Genomic DNA, 23,748 nt, shown 5'->3' on the forward strand with positions numbered 1-23,748 from the left:
GAATTTGGTTACAATAATAAATGCGACAAATTAATTGGAAATTTGTTAAGATTTGGATATAGCTCCCATATATATATATATATTATCGGCCGATTTTACATGTTTGACGCACCAATTTCAATGAATTATGTAAGGTGTGGCGGAGTTTGGTGTAAAAGTATTTTTTTAATATTATATTTAAATCGGATCAGCGAAGTATGTTGCTATCTCGAATTCACTAATTGCAATAGAAATGCCACTCAGCTTCAAAAGATTGCAGTTTACTGCACGCTTGGTATTTGCTATGAAATAAATAAATCCGAAGGACAAACCCTTCGTGTATGTATGTCATGTTACTGCTTTTCTAACGGTTTTGGTTATTTACGCATTAAAGTAGTGCAATAATTTTTTTTTAAATTTTTAAATTTGTTTTTTTTTTAACCAACATATATTCGTAAATAAAATTTTGAATGCATATAAAATCAAAAGGGGTAGCGAAGCGCACCGGGTTCAGCTAGTATATATATATATATATATATATATATATATATATATATATATATATATATATATATATATATATATACAATTCATGTTGTTGTTATAATAATAAATCCAACGATATCCTTATAAGTAAAATAAGGATGGGAAGGAATTTTATCAATATTAGAATTTAATCCAATAGGATTATTTGAACCTGTTTCATGAAAAAATAATAAATGAATTATTGTTATTGCTAATACAATAAAAGGTAAAATAAAGTGGAAAGTGAAAAATCGAGTTAAAGTTGCATTGTCTACAGCAAATCCTCCTCAAACTCATTGTACTAAGTCAATTCCTAAATAAGGAATAGCTGATAATAAATTAGTAATAAATGTTGCTTCTCAGAAAGATATTTGTCCTCAAGGAAGAACATATCCTATAAAAGCTGTTCCTATAACTAGAAATAAAATAATTACTCCTACTAGTCAAGTTGGTGTATATAAAAATGATCCATAATATATTCCTCGTCATACATGTAGATAAATGCAAATAAAGAAAAATGATGCACCATTAGCATGTAAAGTTCGTAATAATCAACCATATTTAACGTCTCGACAAATATGATTTACTCTATTAAATGCTAAATTAATATCTGCTGTATAATGTATAGCAAGAAATAATCCAGTTAAAATTTGAATAATTAAACATAAACCTAATAATGATCCGAAATTTCATCATGATGAAATATTACTTGGAGCAGGTAGGTCTACTAGTGCATTATTTGCAATACTTAAAATTGGATGTTAAAGTCGTAAAGGTTTGTTCATTAGTTAATTAAATATTGGTCGTAAAGGTCCCTTAAATAAATTAGTAATTTTTACTACTGCAATTAGTGTAATTAATAAATAATTTATTAATAAAATTGTTAATAAATTAGTTGGATAATTATATAATTTGTTTAAAGAAAGAGAATTTTCTATTATATATGAATTTAAATTAGAAATTGATTGAATTTCTATATTAGAATAATTTAATAGAATTCTTTTGTCAATAAAATATAATGAAATAATTATAATAAAAGAAACAGATGAAATCAAAATTTTTGAAGAAAATGTAAATATTTCATTTGAAGCTAAAGAAGTTACATAAATGAATAGTATAATATATATACTATTAATATATAAGAAAATCAAAATGTTTTAGTTATTAATCCTGAAATTATTGAAACTAAAATAGTTTGAATAAGTAAGGTTAATCCTATAGCTAATGGATGTTTAATATTTATAATAATAAAATTAAAAATAAATAGAAGAGTTATTAAAATTCATTGTATAATATCAAGAAATAGTTTAATTAAAATATTAATTTTGGGGATTAATGATAAAGAAATTTCTTTTTTCTTGAAGTTTTAAAAGAGTTACTCTTATTTTTGGTTTACAAGACCAATGTTTTTATTAAACTATTAAAACTAATGTTAATAATTTTAAATTGATGTTTACCTAGAATTTTATTTATTATAGGAGTATTTACTTTTGTTTCTAATCGAAAGCATTTATTGTCTATATTATTAAGATTAGAATATATTGTTTTAAGATTATTTCTTTTATTATTTGTATATTTAAATATATATAATTATGAGAATTTTTTTAGAATAATATTTTTAACTTTTAGAGTATGTGAAGGTGCTTTAGGTCTTTCAATTTTAGTTTCAATAATTCGTACACATGGAAATGATTATTTTCAAAGATTTAATGTATTACAATGTTAAAAATTATTTTTATAGTTTTATTTTTATTTCCTTTATGTTTTATTAAAAATTCATATTGAATGGTTCAAAGTTTTTTATTTTTTATTTCTTTTATTTTTATTTTAATAAATATATATTCAAATTATTTTATATCAATTTCTTATATATTTGGTTCAGATATAATTTCTTATGGGTTAATTTTATTAAGATTGTGAATTGTTTCTTTAATATTAATAGCAAGAGAATCAGTGTTCAAATATAATAATTATGTAAATTTATTTTTATTTAATATTATTTTATTATTATTAATATTAGTATTAACTTTTAGAAGTATAAGTTTATTTATATTTTATTTATTTTTGAAAGTAGTTTAATTCCTACTTTATTTTTAATTTTAGGTTGAGGTTATCAACCTGAACGGTTACAAGCGGGAGTATATTTATTATTTTATACATTGTTAGTTTCTTTACCAATATTAATTGGTATTTTTTATTTATATAAGGTAACAAATACTATAAATTTTTATTTATTAAATAATTATATATTTAATTATGAAATTTTATATTTTTCTTTAGTTATAGCATTTTTAGTAAAAATACCAATATTTTTAGTTCATTTGTGATTACCAAAGGCTCATGTAGAAGCTCCAGTTTCTGGTTCAATAATTTTAGCTGGAATTATATTAAAGTTAGGAGGTTATGGTTTATTACGAGTATTTCCTTTTTTACAATTATTAGGGCTTAAATTTAATTTTATTTGAATTAGAATTAGATTAGTTGGAGGAGTATTAGTAAGTTTAACATGTTTATGTCAAACTGATTTAAAGGCTTTAATTGCTTATTCTTCAGTTGCTCATATAGGAATTGTCTTAGCTGAGTTAATAACTATAACATATATAGGAATATGTGGTTCTTATACTTTAATAATTGCTCATGGATTATGTTCTTCTGGATTATTTTGTTTAGCAAATATTTCTTTTGAACGATTAGGAAGACGAAGTTTATTTATTAATAAGGGTCTATTAAATTTTAGACCTTCAATGGCTTTATGATGATTTTTATTAAGTTCTGCTAATACAGCAGCTCCTCCTACTTTAAATTTATTAGGAGAAATTTCTTTAATTAATAGAATTGTTAGTTGATCTTGATTAACAATACTAATGTTATCTTTATTGTCTTTTTTTAGAGCTGCTTATACATTATATTTATATGCTTATAGACAACATTGAAAGTTATTTTCTGGAGTTTATTCTTTTAGAGGAGGAAAGATTCGAGAATATTTATTATTATTTTTACATTGATTTCCTTTAAATTTATTAATTTTAAAGGGGGATATATGTATGTTATGATTATAATTATTTAAATAGTTTAATAAAAATATTGATTTGTGGTGTCAATGATAAGATAAAAATCTTTTTAAATCGTGAAATATTTATTAATTTGTTCAATTAGATTCATTAGTTTATTTTTTTTAGACTTTTGTCATTTACTATAGGATTAATTTTTATTATAAATGATTTTACAATTTTTATTGAATGAGAAGTTGTTTCTATAAATTCTTTAATAATTGTAATAACAATTTTATTAGATTGAATAAGATTAATTTTTACGTCTTTTGTATTAATAATTTCTTCTTTAGTTATTTATTATAGAAAGGAATATATAGAAAGATATTATAAGATTAATCGATTTATTATATTAGTATTAATATTTTAACTTCAATAATATTATTAATATTAGTCCAAATTTAATTAGAATTTTATTAGATTGAGATGGATTAGGGTTAGTTTCTTATTGTTTAGTAATTTATTTTCAAAATATTAAGTCATATAATGCTGGTAAATTAACTGCTTTATCAAATCGAATTGGAGATGTAGCTTTATTATTAGCAATTGCTTGAATATTAAATTATGGTAGTTGAAATTATATTTTTTATTTAGATGTAATGCAATCTGATAGAGAAATGTTAATTGTTGGAATATTAGTAATATTAGCTGCAATAACAAAAAGTGCACAGATTCCATTTTCTTCTTGATTACCAGCTGCAATAGCAGCTCCTACCCCAGTGTCGGCTTTAGTTCATTCTTCAACTTTAGTAACAGCTGGAGTTTATTTATTAATTCGATTTAATATTGTATTAAGAACCAGTTGAATGGGTAATTTATTATTATTATTATCAGGTTTAACAATATTTATAGCTGGATTAGGCGCTAATTATGAGTTTGATTTAAAGAAGATTATTGCTTTATCTACTTTAAGACAATTAGGTTTAATAATAAGAATTTTATCTATAGGTTATTATAAATTAGCTTTTTTTCATTTATTAACTCATGCTTTATTTAAGGCTTTATTATTTATATGTGCAGGAGCAATTATTCATAACATGTATAATAATCAAGATTAACTTCTTCTTGTTTTAATGTTGCAAATTTAGCATTATGTGGAATACCATTTTTAGCTGGATTTTACTCAAAGTATTTAATTTTGGAAATAATATCATTTTCTTATATTAATTTATTTTCTTTTTTTCTATATTTTTTTTCAACAGGGTTAACAGTATGTTATTCTTTTCGATTAGTTTATTATTCAATAACTGGAGATTCTAATTTCTCTTCTTTAAATATACTTAATGATGAAGGTTGAGTAATATTAAAGAGTATAATAGGTTTATTAAATTTAAGAATTGTAGGAGGAAGTATATTAAGTTGATTGATTTTTCCTACTCCGGAAGTTATCATTTTACATTTAAATTTAAAGTTATTGACTTTATTTGTATGTATTATTGGTGGTTTAATAGGTTATTTAATTTCTAATGTATCTTTTTTTATAAATAAGGCTTTAAGAAATTATAATTTTTCTTATTTTTTAGGTTCAATATGATTTATACCTTATATTTCTACTTATGGAATTATTAATTATCCTTTAATTTTAGGTAAAATAAGAATTAAATCATTTGACCAAGGTTGATCTGAATATTTTGGGGGTCAACAAATTTATTACAATTTAATTAAAAATTCTCAGTTAAATCAAATATTACAAAATAATAATTTAAAAATTTATTTATTAAGTTTTATTTTTTGAATTGTAATTTTATACATATATATAATTTGTTTCTATTCAAATAGCTTATATTTAGAGTATGACACTGAAGATGTTAGGGAGATTAATTAATCTTTGAATATACTGAATTATTTTTAGTAATTTATAAAATAAAATTATTTAATTTTACAATGAAAATGTAATGTTTTTATTAAACTATATACATAGAAGTATAAATGGAATTTAACCATTAAAAGAAAAAAGTTAGCAGCTTTTACTTGAACATCATACTTCCTTAATTGGAGTTTAGAACTCAATTCTATCATTAACAGTGATAAGCCGCTTGTTGGCTTCAATTAATTATTTAAAAGAATAAGGGTAAATTTACCTAAGATTAGGTCGAAACTAATTGCAATATATCGCTTCATATTCAAGGTAGATTGAAAATTCAATACTTTTTGAATGCAAATCAAATGTTATAATTAACTACAACCCTATTTAGTTTGATCAATTTAATATTCCTTGATTTCATTCATGATAAAGTCCTAATAATAGAATTAAAATAATAGACGTAATTGTTCAGAATATAATATTTGAAAATTTAATAATTAAAATAATTTGTAAAATTAATGCAATTTCTACGTCAAAAATTAAAAAAATAATAGTAATTAAAAAAAATCGAAGTGAAAAAGGTAAACGAGATGATGATTTTGGGTCAAATCCACATTCGAACGGTGAAGCTTTTCACGATCTACAATTGTTTTTTTAGATAAAATTGAATCTAAAAGTATTACTACTATAGAAATTAATAGAAGGATGGAACTAATTGTTAAAATTGAAAAAATTTTCTATACTATTAATAATAGACCATATGATTGGAAGTCAAATATACTTTTTATACTATATAGATAATAAATTATCCTCCTCATCAGTAAATAGATACATAAAGGAATAATCAAACAATATCAACAAAATGTCAATATCAAGCAGCAGCTTCAAATCCAAAGTGGTGATTTTTTGAAAAGTGGTTATTTAAATGTCGACCTAAACAAACAATTAAAAAAGTTGTTCCAATTAATACATGAAGACCATGAAATCCTGTTGCTATAAAGAAAGTAGAACCGTAAACTGAATCTGCAATTGTGAATGGAGCTTTAATGTATTCATAAGCTTGAAGAATTGTGAAGTAGATTCCTAATAGTACTGTAAAAAATAATCCTTGTGTAGTTTGTGAATGATTACCTTCCATTAAACTATGATGAGCTCAAGTTACAGTAATTAAAGAAGTTAATAAAATTACAGTATTTAATAAAGGAATTTGGAATGGATTGAAAGGAGTAATTCCTAAAGGTGGTCATATTGCTCCTAATTCAATTGAAGGAGATAAACTACTATGGAAAAATGCTCAAAAAAATGAAACGAAAAATAAAACTTCTGAAAGAATAAATAAAATTATTCCTCATCGTAAACCTGTAGTAACAGAAAGTGTATGAAGACCTTGATATGTTCCTTCTCGAGAAACATCTCGTCATCATTGGTATACAGTTAAAATTGTAATAACATTTCCTAATAAGAATAATGAATTATCATACTGATGAAATCTTTTTACTATTCCTGCAACTGTTGTTATAGCACCAATTGATGCTGTTAATGGTCATGGACTATAATCTACTAAATGAAATGGGTGATTTGAATGTGTTGACATTAATTAACTTCTCTAGAATACAATGTTCTTAGGACAGCAAATACATATGATTGAATTATTGCAACTGCTGATTCTAAAACTAATAATGCAATTTGTGTAATAATTAAAAAACTAATTAATACTATAGATAAAGAAGGTCCTGTATTTCCTAAAAGAGTAAGAAGTAGATTTCCAGCAATTATATTAGCTGTTAATCGAACAGCTAAAGTTCCTGGTCGAATTACATTACTAATAGTTTCAATGCATACTATAAATGGCATTAAAATAGCTGCAGTTCCTTGAGGAACTAAATGAGCAAATATATGTTGAGTATTGTTAATTCATCCATATAATATAAAACATAATCATAAAGGAAGAGCTAGAGTTAGAGTTAAAGTTAATGACTTGTTCTTGTAAAAATATATGGAAACAATCCTATAAAATTATTAAATAAAATTTTAGAAAATAATGAAACGAAAATAAATGTAGCTTGCTCCTATAGGACCAAGTAGAGTCTTAAATTCCTTATGAAGTGTTAATAAAATATTATTTAAAAAAATGTGGTATCGAGATGGTATAAGTCAGTATATTGATGGAATTATTAAAATTCCTAAAAAAGTTCTTAATCAATTTAATGAAAGATTAAAAATACTTGATGAAGGGTCAAAAACAGAGAATAAATTTGTTATCATTTTCAATTTAATGACTTTGTTGAATGAGTTTTATTACTTAAATTTGATTTAGGTATTGAAGGAATATATGAATAGTAATTTATTACATTAAAAATTACAAATGTAATTGAAAAAATAATAAATAAGCTTAATCAACCAATTGGTGCTATTTGAGGGATTAAAAAATATTAATAAATTAATAATTTTAGTTTGACAAACTAATGTTATATTTTTAACTAATTTTTTCATTAGAAGTAAGTGCTAATTTACTATAAAATGGTTTAAGAGACCAGTACTTGCTTTCAGTCATCTAATGAAGAATTATTTTTAGAAATTCACTTAATAAAATAATTTACAGGAATACTTTCAATTACAATTGGTATGAAACTATGATTAGCTCCACAAATTTCTGAACATTGTCCATAGAATAAACCTGGTCGATTAATTAAGAAATTAGTTTGATTTAGACGACCAGGAGTACCATCAACCTTTACACCTAAAGCAGGAACAGTTCATGAATGAATTACATCAGCAGCAGTTACTAAAATTCGAATTTGAGAATTTATTGGTAAAACTACTCGATTATCTACATCTAATAAACGAAATCCGTCTACTGGTAATTCATTTGTAGGAATTATATAAGAATCAAATTCAACATTATTAAAATCTGAATATTCATAACTTCAATATCATTGATGACCAATAGCCTTTAAAGTTACTGATGGTTCATTAATTTCATCTAATAAGTATAATAATCGTAAAGAAGGGAAAGCAATGAATAATAAAATAATTGCAGGTAAAATAGTTCAAATAATTTCAATTGTTTGTCCATGTAATAAATAACGATTAACATATTTGTTAAAAAATAATGTAAACATTAAATATCCGACTAATACTGTAATTATTACTAAAATTATTAATGCATGATCATGAAAAAAAATTAATTGTTCTATTAATGGAGAAGAACTATCTTGTAAACCTAAATTTGCTCATGTTGACATTAGTTTCTAATAAAAGTAAAATACTTTATATATGAAGCTTAAATCCATTGCACTAATCTGCCATATTAGAAATTAGTTAGTAAAGGCAATTCATTATATCTGTGTTCAGCAGGTGGAGTATTTTGTAATCATTCAATTGATGAATTTAATTGAATTGGGAAAATTACTTGTCGTTGAGATACTAAACTTTCTCAGATAATATAGAATAAATATAAAATTCCTAATAATGAAATTGTTGAACCGATTGTTGAAATTACATTTCATGCTGTATAAGCATCAGGATAATCAGAATATCGTCGAGGTATTCCAGCTAATCCTAAGAAATGTTGAGGGAAGAATGTTAAATTTACTCCAATAAATATAATAACAAATTGACTTTTTAAAAGCTTATTATTTATAGTTAATCCAGTAAATAGAGGATATCAATGTACAAATCCTGCTATAATAGCAAATACAGCTCCTATAGAAAGTACATAATGGAAATGAGCAACTACATAATATGTATCATGTAAAATAATATCAACAGATGAGTTAGCTAATACTACCCCTGTTAAACCTCCTACAGTAAATAAGAATCCTAAAGCTCATAATTCCAGTAGGTACAGCAATAATTATTGTAGCTGAAGTGAAGTAAGCTCGAGTATCAACGTCTATTCCAACAGTAAATATGTGATGAGCTCATACAATAAATCCTAAAAGTCCAATTGCTAACATAGCATAAATTATTCCTAAAGAACCGAATGTTTCCTTCTTTCCTGATTCTTGACTAATAATATGAGAAATTATCCCAAATCCAGGTAAAATTAAAATATAAACTTCTGGATGCCCAAAGAATCAGAATAAGTGTTGATAAAGAATTGGATCAACTCCTCCAGCTGGATCAAAGAATGAAGTATTTAAATTTCGATCAGTTAATAGTATAGTAATAGCTCCAGCAAGAACAGGAAGAGATAATAATAATAATAATAATAATAATAATAATAATGCAGTAATTACAACTGATCATACAAATAAAGGTATTCGATCAAATGTAATTCCTGTTGATCGTATGTTAATTACAGTTGTAATAAAATTTACTGCTCCTAAAATTGAAGAAATTCCTGCTAAGTGAAGAGAGAAAATAGCTAAATCAACTGAAGCTCCACCATGAGCAATAATTGATGATAAAGGTGGATAAACAGTTCAACCTGTTCCAGCTCCCTTTTCTACTATACTTCTTACTAATAATAGAGTTAATGCAGGAGGTAATAATCAAAAACTTATATTATTCATTCGAGGGAATGCTATATCTGGAGCTCCTAATATTAAAGGAACTAATCAATTTCCAAACCCTCCAATTATAATAGGTATTACTATAAAGAAAATTATAATAAAAGCATGAGCTGTTACAATAACATTATAAATTTGATCGTCTCCAATTAGAGCACCAGGGTGTCCTAATTCAGCTCGAATTAAAATTCTTAATGATGTTCCTACTATACCAGATCATGCTCCAAATATAAAATATAAAGTACCAATATTTTATGATTAGTAGAAAATAACCATTGTTGCGATTAAATGGCTGAAGTTTAGGCAATAGATTGTAAATTTATTTATGAGAATTTTTCTCTTTAATCAATTAGCTTTATAGTCAATAATGACATTAGACTGCAATTCTAAAGGAGTAATAGATTTACTAAGGCTTAAAAGATTATTCTTATATTGATAGCTTTGAAGGCTATTAGTTTATTTAACTTAAAGCCTTAAAAAAAGAAATATAAGGAAGATGTTAAAAATAACCCAAAAGTTGAAATATAAGAAAAAGTTAATAAAAGCTTTATATTTGAAGACTTATAGTATGAAAATGTTATTCAACTATTTTCATAATAGTTTAATATAAAAGCACTATAACATAATCGAATATAAAAATATTAAGTTATTAATGTTATTATTACTATAAAAGTTAATAAAAATAATTGATTATTTATAGTTAAAGATTGAATTACAAATATTTTTGGTAAGAATCCTAAAAATGGGGGTAATCCTCCTAATGAAAGAAGATTAAAAAATAAGAAAAATTTAATTCTTTTTTCATGAAAAAATAAAGAAAATAATTGATTAATATAAGAAATTTTAAACATATTAAATATTAACACTATTGAAATGTTAAAAATGTGTAAAATAAAAAATATACTAGTCAAATATTTCTATTATATATTGCAGCTAATATTCATCCTAAATGATTAATTGAAGAATAAGCTATTAATTTACGTAAAGAAGTTTGATTTAAACCTCCTAATGCACCAATTAAACTTGATAAAATAATTCTGATAATAATTAATGGCTTAAAAATTACATAAGAAATTAATATTAACGGAGCAATTTTTTGTCAAGTTATTAAAATTAATGCATTAATTCATGACAATCCTTCTATTACATTAGGAAATCAAATCTATTATTAAAATAGTTAAAAATATAATTTTTGATGAATTATTAAAAATTAAAAAGAAAAGGATTAGAACCTTTATAAATGGGGTATGAGCCCAGTAGCTTAATTAGCTTATCTTTTTATAATATATATATTTTGGTGTACGATGCACAAAAGTTTTTGATACTTTTAGAAATAGTTTAATTCTATTAAATATAATGAATGTAATATTAATTACATAATTTACCCTATCAAGGTAACCCTTTTATCAGGCAATTCATTCAATGCAATGAGGCTCTTTTTTTTATATATATTTATACATAATTTTTGAGAAAAATTTATAATTTTTTTTATTAATTAATGAATTTATATAATTAAAAATAGTAATTTTTAGATTTTAAGTATTAATGTATATGGATAATTTTTTATTTTTTTTTTTTAAATAAGCAAAAAATTAATTTAGATAACTAATTTATGCATAAAGATATATATATATATATATATATATATATATATATATATATATATATATATATATATATATATATATAAAATTATAAAATTATATATAAAATTATATAAAATTATATACTATATAAAATTACATATTAATACAAATCTTATATTATAATAATAGGGAAATATAATTATATAAATTATATAATAATATATATTTTATTTATGTAATTACTTATTAATATATAAATTATTTATATATTGTATACTATATATTAGACATTAGATAACCATTAATAGATAAATACCTGAATAATCAAGATTAATCGTACTATTATGCTTAATTGGATGGTTGTGAATTTTTTTTTTTTTTGATTTGGATTAATATTCATCTATTAATTAATTAAATATTTATTAATATATATATAGATACCTAGATTAATATCTATCTATTAATAAATTAAATATTTATATATATATATAGATGTATATATAATATAATATATATAATATAGTATATAGACTAAATTTCAGATTTTGTAATGCTCAATATAAAAATAGAGACCTATTATTGTACAAATTATATATTAATAAAAATAATATATAATTTTTAAAAAATTTTTTTAAAAAAAAAATTCGAGATTTTTTTAAAAAAATTAAAAATCTAAAAATTTAAATTTTGATTTATTTTTATAAAAAATTTTTTTTAAAAATTTAATTTTGATTTATTTCATAAAATATAATTAAATTTATATTTATAAATTATTTGTCTACTATATTTAATTATTCATTAAATTATTATATTTAAAAAATTTTTTTATTTTTTTTTTTATAAAAAATTATTAAAATATAATTATATTAGGGGATATAATTGGTTTTTTTTTATGTTAAAAATAACATTTATTTTATATTATTAATATTTTATAAAATTAAATAGGGGTATATTTTATAAAATATTAATTATAAATAAATTTATTAATGTTTTTTATTTAAACGTTTGTTTATTAGTGGAGAACGATGGTAATGTTTACCAGGGGGTAAGGCAGGGAATACCTAGGTTTCGGAAAGAGCCACCAATCCTCATCAGTTCCCTTGTTTTTGTCTGGGATATTCTCCCCAGAAGTTATTTTAAAAATAACTTCTATGACAAAAAACATATTTTTACCCAAGTGACGAGATCGTAAGCTCAATAGAAGAGGAACCAAAGAATTAAATAAAACTAAAATTCTCTTGGAAAGTCTTCTAAATCTTACAACCGCACTTATAAACATTTACATCAACAAAAACCCCTTCGTCGACCGTGCCTTGTCTATTAATAGAACAGTGTAGCTTGTTTGTTCGGGATACCGTAGTATTTTGTTGTTGCAAAATGGTCTGGCTTTATCCCTTTATTGTTGGTTTTATAAAAACAACGTTTGTTTATTAGTGGAGAACGATGGTAATGTTTACCAGGGGGTAAGGCAGGGAATACCTAGGTTTCGGAAAGAGCCACCAATCCTCATCAGTTCCCTTGTTTTTGTCTGGGATATTCTCCCCAGAAGTTATTTTAAAAATAACTTCTATGACAAAAAACATATTTTTACCCAAGTGACGAGATCGTAAGCTCAATAGAAGAGGAACCAAAGAATTAAATAAAACTAAAATTCTCTTGGAAAGTCTTCTAAATCTTACAACCGCACTTATAAACATTTACATCTTTCTCCACTTGTTATGCTTTCGTTCAGCCTGAACGAAGTAGCATAACCATGTAAGTTGGTTTTGTCTGTTACAACAAAAACCCCTTCGTCGACCGTGCCTTGTCTATTAATAGAACAGTGTGGCTTGTTTGTTCGGGATACCGTAGTATTTTGTTGTTGCAAAATGGTCTGGCTTTATCCCTTTATTGTTGGTTTTATAAAAACAACGTTTGTTTATTAGTGGAGAACGATGGTAATGTTTACCAGGGGGTAAGGCAGGGAATACCTAAGTTTCGGAAAGAGCCACCAATCCTCATCAGTTCCCTTGTTTTTGTCTGGGATATTCTCCCCAGAAGTTATTTTAAAAATAACTTCTATGACAAAAAACATATTTTTACCCAAGTGACGAGATCGTAAGCTCAATAGAAGAGGAACCAAAGAATTAAATAAAACTAAAATTCTCTTGGAAAGTCTTCTAAATCTTACAACCGCACTTATAAACATTTACATCTTTCTCCACTTGTTATGCTTTCGTTCAGCCTGAACGAAGTAGCATAACCATGTAAGTTGGTTTTGTCTGTTACAACAAAAACCCCTTCGTCGATCGTGCCTTGTCTATTAATAGAACAGTGTGGCTTGTTTGTTCGGGATACCGTAGTATGCTACTTCGTTCAGGCTGAACGAAAGCATAACAAGTGGAGAAAGATGTAAATGTTTATAAGTGCGGTTGTAAGATTTAGAAGACTTTCCAAGAGAATTTTAGTTTTATTTAATTCTTTGGTTCCTCTTCTATTGAGCTTACGATCTCGTCACTTGGGTAAAAAGATGTTTTTTTGTCATAGAAGTTATTTTTAAAATAACTTCTGGGGAGAAAATCCCAGACAAAAACAAGGGAACTGATGAGGATTGGTGGCTCTTTCCGAAACCTAGGTATTCCCTGCCTTACCCCCTGGTAAACATTACCATCGTTCTCCACTAATAAACAAACGTTGTTTTTATAAAACCAACAATAAAGGGATAAAGCCAGACCATTTTGCAACAACAAAATACTACGGTATCCCGAACAAACAAGCCACACTGTTCTATTAATAGACAAGGCACGGTCGACGAAGGGGTTTTTGTTGTAACAGACAAAACCAACTTACGTGGTTATGCTACTTCGTTCAGGCTGAACGAAAGCATAACAAGTGGAGAAAGATGTAAATGTTTATAAGTGCGGTTGTAAGATTTAGAAGACTTTCCAAGAGAATTTTAGTTTTATTTAATTCTTTGGTTCCTCTTCTATTGAGCTTACGATCTCGTCACTTGGGTAAAAATATGTTTTTTGTCATAGAAGTTATTTTTAAAATAACTTCTGGGGAGAATATCCCAGACAAAAACAAGGGAACTGATGAGGATTGGTGGCTCTTTCCGAAACCTAGGTATTCCCTGCCTTACCCCCTGGTAAACATTACCATCGTTCTCCACTAATAAACAAACGTTGTTTTTATAAAACCAACAATAAAGGGATAAAGCCAGACCATTTTGCAACAACAAAATACTACGGTATCCCGAACAAACAAGCCACACTGTTCTATTAATAGACAAGGCACGGTCGACGAAGGGGTTTTTGTTGTAACAGACAAAACCAACTTACATGGTTATGCTACTTCGTTCAGGCTGAACGAAAGCATAACAAGTGGAGAAAGATGTAAATGTTTATAAGTGCGGTTGTAAGATTTAGAAGACTTTCCAAGAGAATTTTAGTTTTATTTAATTCTTTGGTTCCTCTTCTATTGAGCTTACGATCTCGTCACTTGGGTAAAAATATGTTTTTTGTCATAGAAGTTATTTTTAAAATAACTTCTGGGGAGAATATCCCAGACAAAAACAAGGGAACTGATGAGGATTGGTGGCTCTTTCCGAAACCTAGGTATTCCCTGCCTTACCCCCTGGTAAACATTACCATCGTTCTCCACTAATAAACAAACGTTGTTTTTATAAAACCAACAATAAAGGGATAAAGCCAGACCATTTTGCAACAACAAAATACTACGGTATCCCGAACAAACAAGCCACACTGTTCTATTAATAGACAAGGCACGGTCGACGAAGGGGTTTTTGTTGTAACAGACAAAACCAACTTACATGGTTATGCTACTTCGTTCAGGCTGAACGAAAGCATAACAAGTGGAGAAAGATGTAAATGTTTATAAGTGCGGTTGTAAGATTTAGAAGACTTTCCAAGAGAATTTTAGTTTTATTTAATTCTTTGGTTCCTCTTCTATTGAGCTTACGATCTCGTCACTTGGGTAAAAATATGTTTTTTGTCATAGAAGTTATTTTTAAAATAACTTCTGGGGAGAATATCCCAGACAAAAACAAGGGAACTGATGAGGATTGGTGGCTCTTTCCGAAACCTAGGTATTCCCTGCCTTACCCCCTGGTAAACATTACCATCGTTCTCCACTAATAAACAAACGTTGTTTTTATAAAACCAACAATAAAGGGATAAAGCCAGACCATTTTGCAACAACAAAATACTACGGTATCCCGAACAAACAAGCCACACTGTTCTATTAATAGACAAGGCACGGTCGACGAAGGGGTTTTTGTTGTAACAGACAAAACCAACTTACATGGTTATGCTACTTCGTTCAGGCTGAACGAAAGCATAACAAGTGGAGAAAGATGTAAATGTTTATAAGTGCGGTTGTAAGATTTAGAAGACTTTCCAAGAGAATTTTAGTTTTATTTAATTCTTTGGTTCCTCTTCTATTGAGCTTACGATCTCGTCACTTGGGTAAAAATATGTTTTTTGTCATAGAAGTTATTTTTAAAATAACTTCTGGGGAGAATATCCCAGACAAAAACAAGGGAACTGATGAGGATTGGTGGCTCTTTCCGAAACCTAGGTATTCCCTGCCTTACCCCCTGGTAAACATTACCATCGTTCTCCACTAATAAACAAACGTTGTTTTTATAAAACCAACAATAAAGGGATAAAGCCAGACCATTTTGCAACAACAAAATACTACGGTATCCCGAACAAACAAGCCACACTGTTCTATTAATAGACAAGGCACGGTCGACGAAGGGGTTTTTGTTGTAACAGACAAAACCAACTTACATGGTTATGCTACTTCGTTCAGGCTGAACGAAAGCATAACAAGTGGAGAAAGATGTAAATGTTTATAAGTGCGGTTGTAAGATTTAGAAGACTTTCCAAGAGAATTTTAGTTTTATTTAATTCTTTGGTTCCTCTTCTATTGAGCTTACGATCTCGTCACTTGGGTAAAAATATGTTTTTTGTCATAGAAGTTATTTTTAAAATAACTTCTGGGGAGAATATCCCAGACAAAAACAAGGGAACTGATGAGGATTGGTGGCTCTTTCCGAAACCTAGGTATTCCCTGCCTTACCCCCTGGTAAACATTACCATCGTTCTCCACTAATAAACAAACGTTGTTTTTATAAAACCAACAATAAAGGGATAAAGCCAGACCATTTTGCAACAACAAAATACTACGGTATCCCGAACAAACAAGCCACACTGTTCTATTATTAATAATTCTAATTTTTATGTTTTAATTTAAATTTTTAAATTTTAAATAATTTTAAAAATTTTTATAAATTAAGTTTAAAGTTTTATTTTAGCTTAAAAATTTATTATTAGTTTAATTTATATGTAAATTTTTGTATGAATTTTTATTTATTTTAATAATAAATAAAATAATTTATATTCGCAGCAATTAGTATTATTAATTAGAGAAATCTAGAAATAGTAATATTAAAGAGTATTGGCTAAATTTGTGCCAGCAGCCGCGGTTATACGAATAATGCAAATAAATTTTTTCAGTAAAAGTTAAATTGTTTAATTTAAAATAAAATATAATTTAATAGGTGAAATTTTTATTGTTTGTTTTATTGTTTTTTAAATAATTAATAGAAGCTTAAAAATTTTAATAATAAACTAGGATTAGATACCCTATTATTTAAAATGTAAAAGGAATTACTTAGGTAGTAGTAGTTATGTTCTTGAAACTTAAAAAATTTGGCGGTATTTTAGTCTATTCAGAGGAACCTGTTCTGTAATCGATAATCCACGATGGACCTTACTTAAATTTGTTTAGTTTATATACCGTCGTTATTAGAATATTTTATAAGAATGTTAATTTTCAAAATTTTATAAAAGAAAATATATCAGATCAAGGTGTAGCTTATATTTAAGTAGAAATGGGTTACAATAAATTTATTTAAACGAATATAAATTTGAAATGTTTATTGAAGGTGGATTTGATAGTAAAATTGTAAAGATTAATAATTTGATTTTAGCTCTAAAATATGTACACATCGCCCGTCACTCTTATTACTAAGATAAGATAAGTCGTAACATAGTAGATGTACTGGAAAGTGTATCTAGAAAGCAATTTAAAGCTTATTCAGTAAAGCATTTCATTTACATTGAAAAGATTTTTGTGCAAATCAAAATAAATTGATTAGATTTTATTTATTAATTTTTATTGTTTTTTATCTATTTTATTAAAAATAATTATAAAGTGATTATGTTTTAGTATTTTATAAAGAAAAAATAAATTTAATTATAGTGAATTAGTATTGTGAAAGAAAATTGAAATAATTTGAAAAATTATTATTTTAAAAGAAAATTTAATTTATTGTACCTTGTGTATCAGGGTTTATCAAATAAAAATTAAATATTTAATTTTCTCGATTTTAAAAGAGTTAATATATTATGAAAGTTAATGTGGCAAAATTATTTTTAATAATATATTAGAAATGAAATGTTATTCGTTTTTAAAGGTATCTAGTTCTTTAAGAAATAAATTTAATTTAGAAATTTTATATTATTTAGTTAGTTAAATTAATTAAATAATTATTTAATTTTAATATTTTATGGGATAAGCTGTAAAATAAATTATTAAAAATATTTAAATAATATAATAAATATAGATTTAGAAATAGTTATTATTAGCAAAAGTGTTATAATTTATTTTATAAATGTTATTTATTTATTTAAATTTTAATTTTTTATTAAAGTATTCATTTTAATTTTAAAAATGAAGGAATAATGATAAAATTAGTATATATTTATGTATAAATAAGTTTATATGAAAAGTTTTTATAAAGAACTCGGCAAAATTAATGTTCGCCTGTTTAACATTTTTGAATTATTTAAAAAGTCTAACCTGCCCACTGAATTATTTTAAATGGTCGCAGTATCCTAACTGTGCAAAGGTAGCATAATCATTAGTCTTTTAATTGAAGGCTGGTATGAATGGTTGGACGAGATATTAACTGTTTCATAAAAATTTATAATAGAATTTTATTTTTTAGTCAAAAAGCTAAAATAAATTTAAAAGACGAGAAGACCCTATAAATCTTTATATTTAGATAATTACAATTTTGTGGATTTTTTTTGTTGTGATTGTTGATAATATTTTATTGGGGTGATATTAAAATTTAAAAAACTTTTAATTAATTAAATCATTAATTTATGAATAATTGATCCGTTATTAACGATTAAAAATTTAAGTTACTTTAGGGATAACAGCGTAATTTTTTTTGGAGAGTTCATATCGATAAAAAAGATTGCGACCTCGATGTTGGATTAAGAGATATATTTTGGTGTAGCCGCTAAAATGTTAAGTCTGTTCGACTTTTAAATTCTTACATGATCTGAGTTCAAACCGGTGTAAGCCAGGTTGGTTTCTATCTTTAAAAAATTAAAATATTTCAGTACGAAAGGACCTAATATTTGATAAATTATTATTTTTATAATTAAATATAATTAATTTACTATTTTTACAGATTAGTGCAATAAATTTAGAATTTATATATGTAATTTATATTACAAATAGTACATGTTTTATTTAGAAAATTTATTATTCATTATTGGTAGTTTATTATTAGTAATTTGTGTTTTAGTAAGAGTTGCATTTTTGACACTTTTAGAACGAAAGGTATTAGGTTATATTCAAATTCGTAAGGGACCTAATAAGGTAGGAATTATAGGAATTCCTCAACCTTTTTGTGATGCAATTAAATTATTTACTAAGGAACAAACTTATCCTTTATTATCAAATTATATTTCTTATTATTTTTCTCCTATTTTTTCATTATTTTCGTCTTTATTGGTATGAATGTGTATACCTTTATTTATTAAATTATTTTCTTTTAATTTAGGTTTATTATTTTTTTTATGTTGTACAAGTTTAGGAGTATATACTGTAATAATTGCTGGTTGATCTTCAAATTCTAATTATGCTTTATTAGGAGGTTTACGAGCTGTTGCTCAAACTATTTCTTATGAAGTAAGATTAGCTTTAGTATTATTAAGTTTTATTTTTTTAATTGGGGGTTATAATATATTAATATTTTATAAGTATCAATTATTTATTTGATTTTTATTTTTAATGTTTCCAATAGCATTAGTTTGATTTAGAATTTCATTAGCTGAAACAAATCGTACACCTTTTGATTTTGCTGAAGGTGAATCGGAATTAGTTTCTGGATTTAATATTGAATATAGAAGAGGAGGATTTGCATTAATTTTTTTGGCTGAATATGCAAGTATTTTATTTATAAGAATATTATTTTGTGTAATATTTTTAGGATGTGATGTGTTTTCTTTTTCTTTTTATTTAAAGTTAACATTTGTTTCTTTTATATTTATTTGAGTTCGTGGAACTTTACCTCGATTCCGTTATGATAAATTAATATATTTAGCTTGAAAAAGATTTTTACCTTTTTCGTTAAATTTTTTATTATTTTTTGTAGGATTTAAGATTTTTTTATTATATTAATTATAGTGAATTTTATTTAGTAAAAGTTAATAGAAAATTAGATTTCTATCTTATGTTTTCAAAACATATGCTTATGTTCAAGCTCATTAACTAATTTAATAAATTATCTCATCACTTTGTTACTAAAGGATTAAATAAGAAATAAGAGAAATAAACTATTGTTAAAATTTGACCAACTAAAACATAAGGAGCTTCAACTGGTCGAGCACCAATTCATGTTAATAAAATAACTGTAACTACTATTGTTCAGAATATAATTTTATTAATTGGATAAAATTGGATTCCTCGGAACTTTCTTAAGGGATAGAAAGGTAGAATTGCTAAAATTGCAATTGATAAAACTAATGCAATTACTCCACCTAATTTATTTGGAATAGATCGAAGAATAGCATAAGCAAATAAAAAGTATCATTCAGGTTGAATATGAACAGGTGTAACTAAAGGATTAACAGGGATAAAATTATCTGGATCTCCTAATAAGTATGGATTAATTAATACTAATAAAATTAAAATTATTGTTATAATAATAAATCCAACGATATCCTTATAAGTAAAATAAGGATGGAAAGGAATTTTATCAATATTAGAATTTAATCCAATAGGATTATTTGAACCTGTTTCATGTAAAAATAATAAATGAATTATTGTTATTGCTAATACAATAAAAGGTAAAATAAAGTGGAAAGTGAAAAATCGAGTTAAAGTTGCATTGTCTACAGCAAATCCTCCTCAAACTCATTGTACTAAGTCAATTCCTAAATAAGGAATAGCTGATAATAAATTAGTAATAACTATTGCTCCTCAGAAAGATATTTGTCCTCAAGGAAGAACATATCCTATAAAAGCTGTTCCTATAACTAGAAATAAAATAATTACTCCTACTAGTCAAGTTGGTGTATATAAATATGATCCATAATATATTCCTCGTCCTACATGTAGATAAATGCAAATAAAGAAAAATGATGCACCATTAGCATGTAAAGTTCGTAATAATCAACCATAATTAACGTCTCGACAAATATGATTCACTCTATTAAATGCTAAATTAATATCTGCTGTATATTGTATAGAAAGAAATAATCCAGTTAAAATTTGAATAATTAAACATAAACCTAATAATGATCCGAAATTTCATCATGATGAAATATTACTTGGAGCAGGTAGGTCTACTAGTGCATTATTTGCAATACTTAAAATTGGATGTTTAAGTCGTAAAGGTTTGTTCATTAGTTAATTAAATATTGGTCGTAAAGGTCCCTTAAATAAATTAGTAACTTTTACTACTGCAATTAATGTAATTAATAAATAATTTATTAATAAAATTGTTAATAAATTAGTTGGATAATTATATAATTTGTTTAAAGAAAGAGAATTTTCTATTATATATGAATTTAAATTAGAAATTGATTGAATTTCTATATTAGAATAATTTAATAGAATTCTTTTGTCAATAAAATATAATGAAATAATTATAATAAAAAAATAGAAACTGATGAAATCAAAATTTTTGAAGAAAATGTAAATATTTCATTTGAAGCTAAAGAAGTTACATAAATGAATAGAACTAGTATTCCTCCTAAAAATACTAAAAATAAAATATAAGAAAATCAAAATGTTTTAGTTATTAATCCTGAAATTATTGAAACTAAAATAGTTTGAATAAGTAAGGTTAATCCTATAGCTAATGGATTTTTAATATTTATAATAATAAAATTAAAAATAAATAGAAGAGTTATTAAAATTCATTGTATAATATCAAGAAATAGTTTAATTAAAATATTAATTTTGGGGATTAATGATAAAGAAATTTCTTTTTTCTTGAAGTTTTAAAAGAGTAACTCTTATTTTTGGTTTACAAGACCAATGTTTTTATTAAACTATTAAAACTAATGTTAATAATTTTAAATTGATGTTTACCTCGAATTTTATTTATTATAGGAGTATTTACTTTTGTTTCTAATCGAAAGCATTTATGGTCTATATTATTAAGATTAGAATATATTGTTTTAAGATTATTTCTTTTATTATTTGTATATTTAAATATATATAATTATGAGAATTTTTTTAGAATAATATTTTTAACTTTTAGAGTATGTGAAGGTGCTTTAGGTCTTTCAATTTTAGTTTCAATAATTCGTACACATGGAAATGATTATTTTCAAAGATTTAATGTATTACAATGTTAAAAATTATTTTTATAGTTTTATTTTTATTTCCTTTATGTTTTATTAAAAATTCATATTGAATGGTTCAAAGTTTTTTATTTTTTATTTCTTTTATTTTTATTTTAATAAATATATATTCAAATTATTTTATATCAATTTCTTATATATTTGGTTCAGATATAATTTCTTATGGGTTAATTTTATTAAGATTGTGAATTGTTTCTTTAATATTAATAGCAAGAGAATCAGTGTTCAAATATAATAAATATGTAAATTTATTTTTATTTAATATTATTTTATTATTATTAATATTAGTATTAACTTTTAGAAGTATAAGTTTATTTATATTTTATTTATTTTTTGAAAGTAGTTTAATTCCTACTTTATTTTTAATTTTAGGTTGAGGTTATCAACCTGAACGGTTACAAGCGGGAGTATATTTATTATTTTATACATTGTTAGTTTCTTTACCAATATTAATTGGTATTTTTTATTTATATAAGGTAACAAATACCATAAATTTTTATTTATTAAATAATTATATATTTAATTATGAAATTTTATATTTTTCTTTAGTTATAGCATTTTTAGTAAAAATACCAATATTTTTAGTTCATTTGTGATTACCAAAGGCTCATGTAGAAGCTCCAGTTTCTGGTTCAATAATTTTAGCTGGAATTATATTAAAGTTAGGAGGTTATGGTTTATTACGAGTATTTCCTTTTTTACAATTATTAGGGCTTAAATTTAATTTTATTTGAATTAGAATTAGATTAGTTGGAGGAGTATTAGTAAGTTTAACATGTTTAGGTCAAACTGATTTAAAGGCTTTAATTGCTTATTCTTCAGTTGCTCATATAGGAATTGTCTTAGCTGGGTTAATAACTATAACATATATAGGAATATGTGGTTCTTATACTTTAATAATTGCTCATGGATTATGTTCTTCTGGATTATTTTGTTTAGCAAATATTTCTTATGAACGATTAGGAAGACGAAGTTTATTAATTAATAAGGGTCTATTAAATTTTATACCTTCAATGGCTTTATGATGATTTTTATTAAGTTCTGCTAATATAGCAGCTCCTCCTACTTTAAATTTATTAGGAGAAATTTCTTTAATTAATAGAATTGTTAGTTGATCTTGATTAACAATACTAATGTTATCTTTATTGTCTTTTTTTAGAGCTGCTTATACATTATATTTATAGCTTATAGACAACATTATTTTCTGGAGTTTATTCTTTTAGAGGAGGAAAGATTCGAGAATATTTATTATTATTTTTACATTGATTTCCTTTAAATTTATTAATTTTAAAGGGGGATATATGTATGTTATGATTATAATTATTTAAATAGTTTAATAAAAATATTGATTTGTGGTGTCAATGATAAGATAAAAATCTTTTTAAATCGTGAAATATTTATCAATTTGTTCAATTAGATTCATTAGTTTATTTTTAGAATAATTTAATAGAATTCTTTTTTCAATAAAATATAATGAAATAATTATAATAAAAAAATAGAAACTGATGAAATCAAAATTTTTGAAGAAAATGTAAATATTTAATTTGAAGCTAAAGAAGTTACATAAATGAATAGAACTAGTATTCCTCCTAAAAATAATAAAAATAAAAT

General features: G+C 24.5%; 7 pseudogenes; 1 reads left to right on the forward strand and 6 right to left on the reverse strand.

Moving 5' to 3' along the window:
* Positions 1–569: 569 nt before the first annotated feature.
* Positions 570–1,304, reverse strand: LOC131804924 (cytochrome b-like; annotated as a pseudogene).
* LOC131805065 (cytochrome b-like) lies at positions 872–21,187 on the reverse strand (annotated as a pseudogene).
* On the reverse strand, positions 1,016–2,664 carry LOC131804925 (NADH-ubiquinone oxidoreductase chain 6-like; annotated as a pseudogene).
* On the forward strand, positions 3,973–5,324 carry LOC131805066 (NADH-ubiquinone oxidoreductase chain 5-like; annotated as a pseudogene).
* On the reverse strand, positions 8,674–10,153 carry LOC131804926 (cytochrome c oxidase subunit 1-like; annotated as a pseudogene).
* Positions 8,674–11,028, reverse strand: LOC131804927 (NADH-ubiquinone oxidoreductase chain 2-like; annotated as a pseudogene).
* On the reverse strand, positions 20,842–22,566 carry LOC131804928 (NADH-ubiquinone oxidoreductase chain 6-like; annotated as a pseudogene).
* Positions 22,567–23,748: the final 1,182 nt, after the last annotated feature.

The sequence above is a fragment of the Musca domestica genome, unplaced genomic scaffold (assembly GCF_030504385.1).
Source record: "Musca domestica strain aabys unplaced genomic scaffold, Musca_domestica.polishedcontigs.V.1.1 5, whole genome shotgun sequence".
In the NCBI taxonomy this organism is placed as follows: Eukaryota; Metazoa; Arthropoda; class Insecta; order Diptera; family Muscidae; genus Musca; species Musca domestica.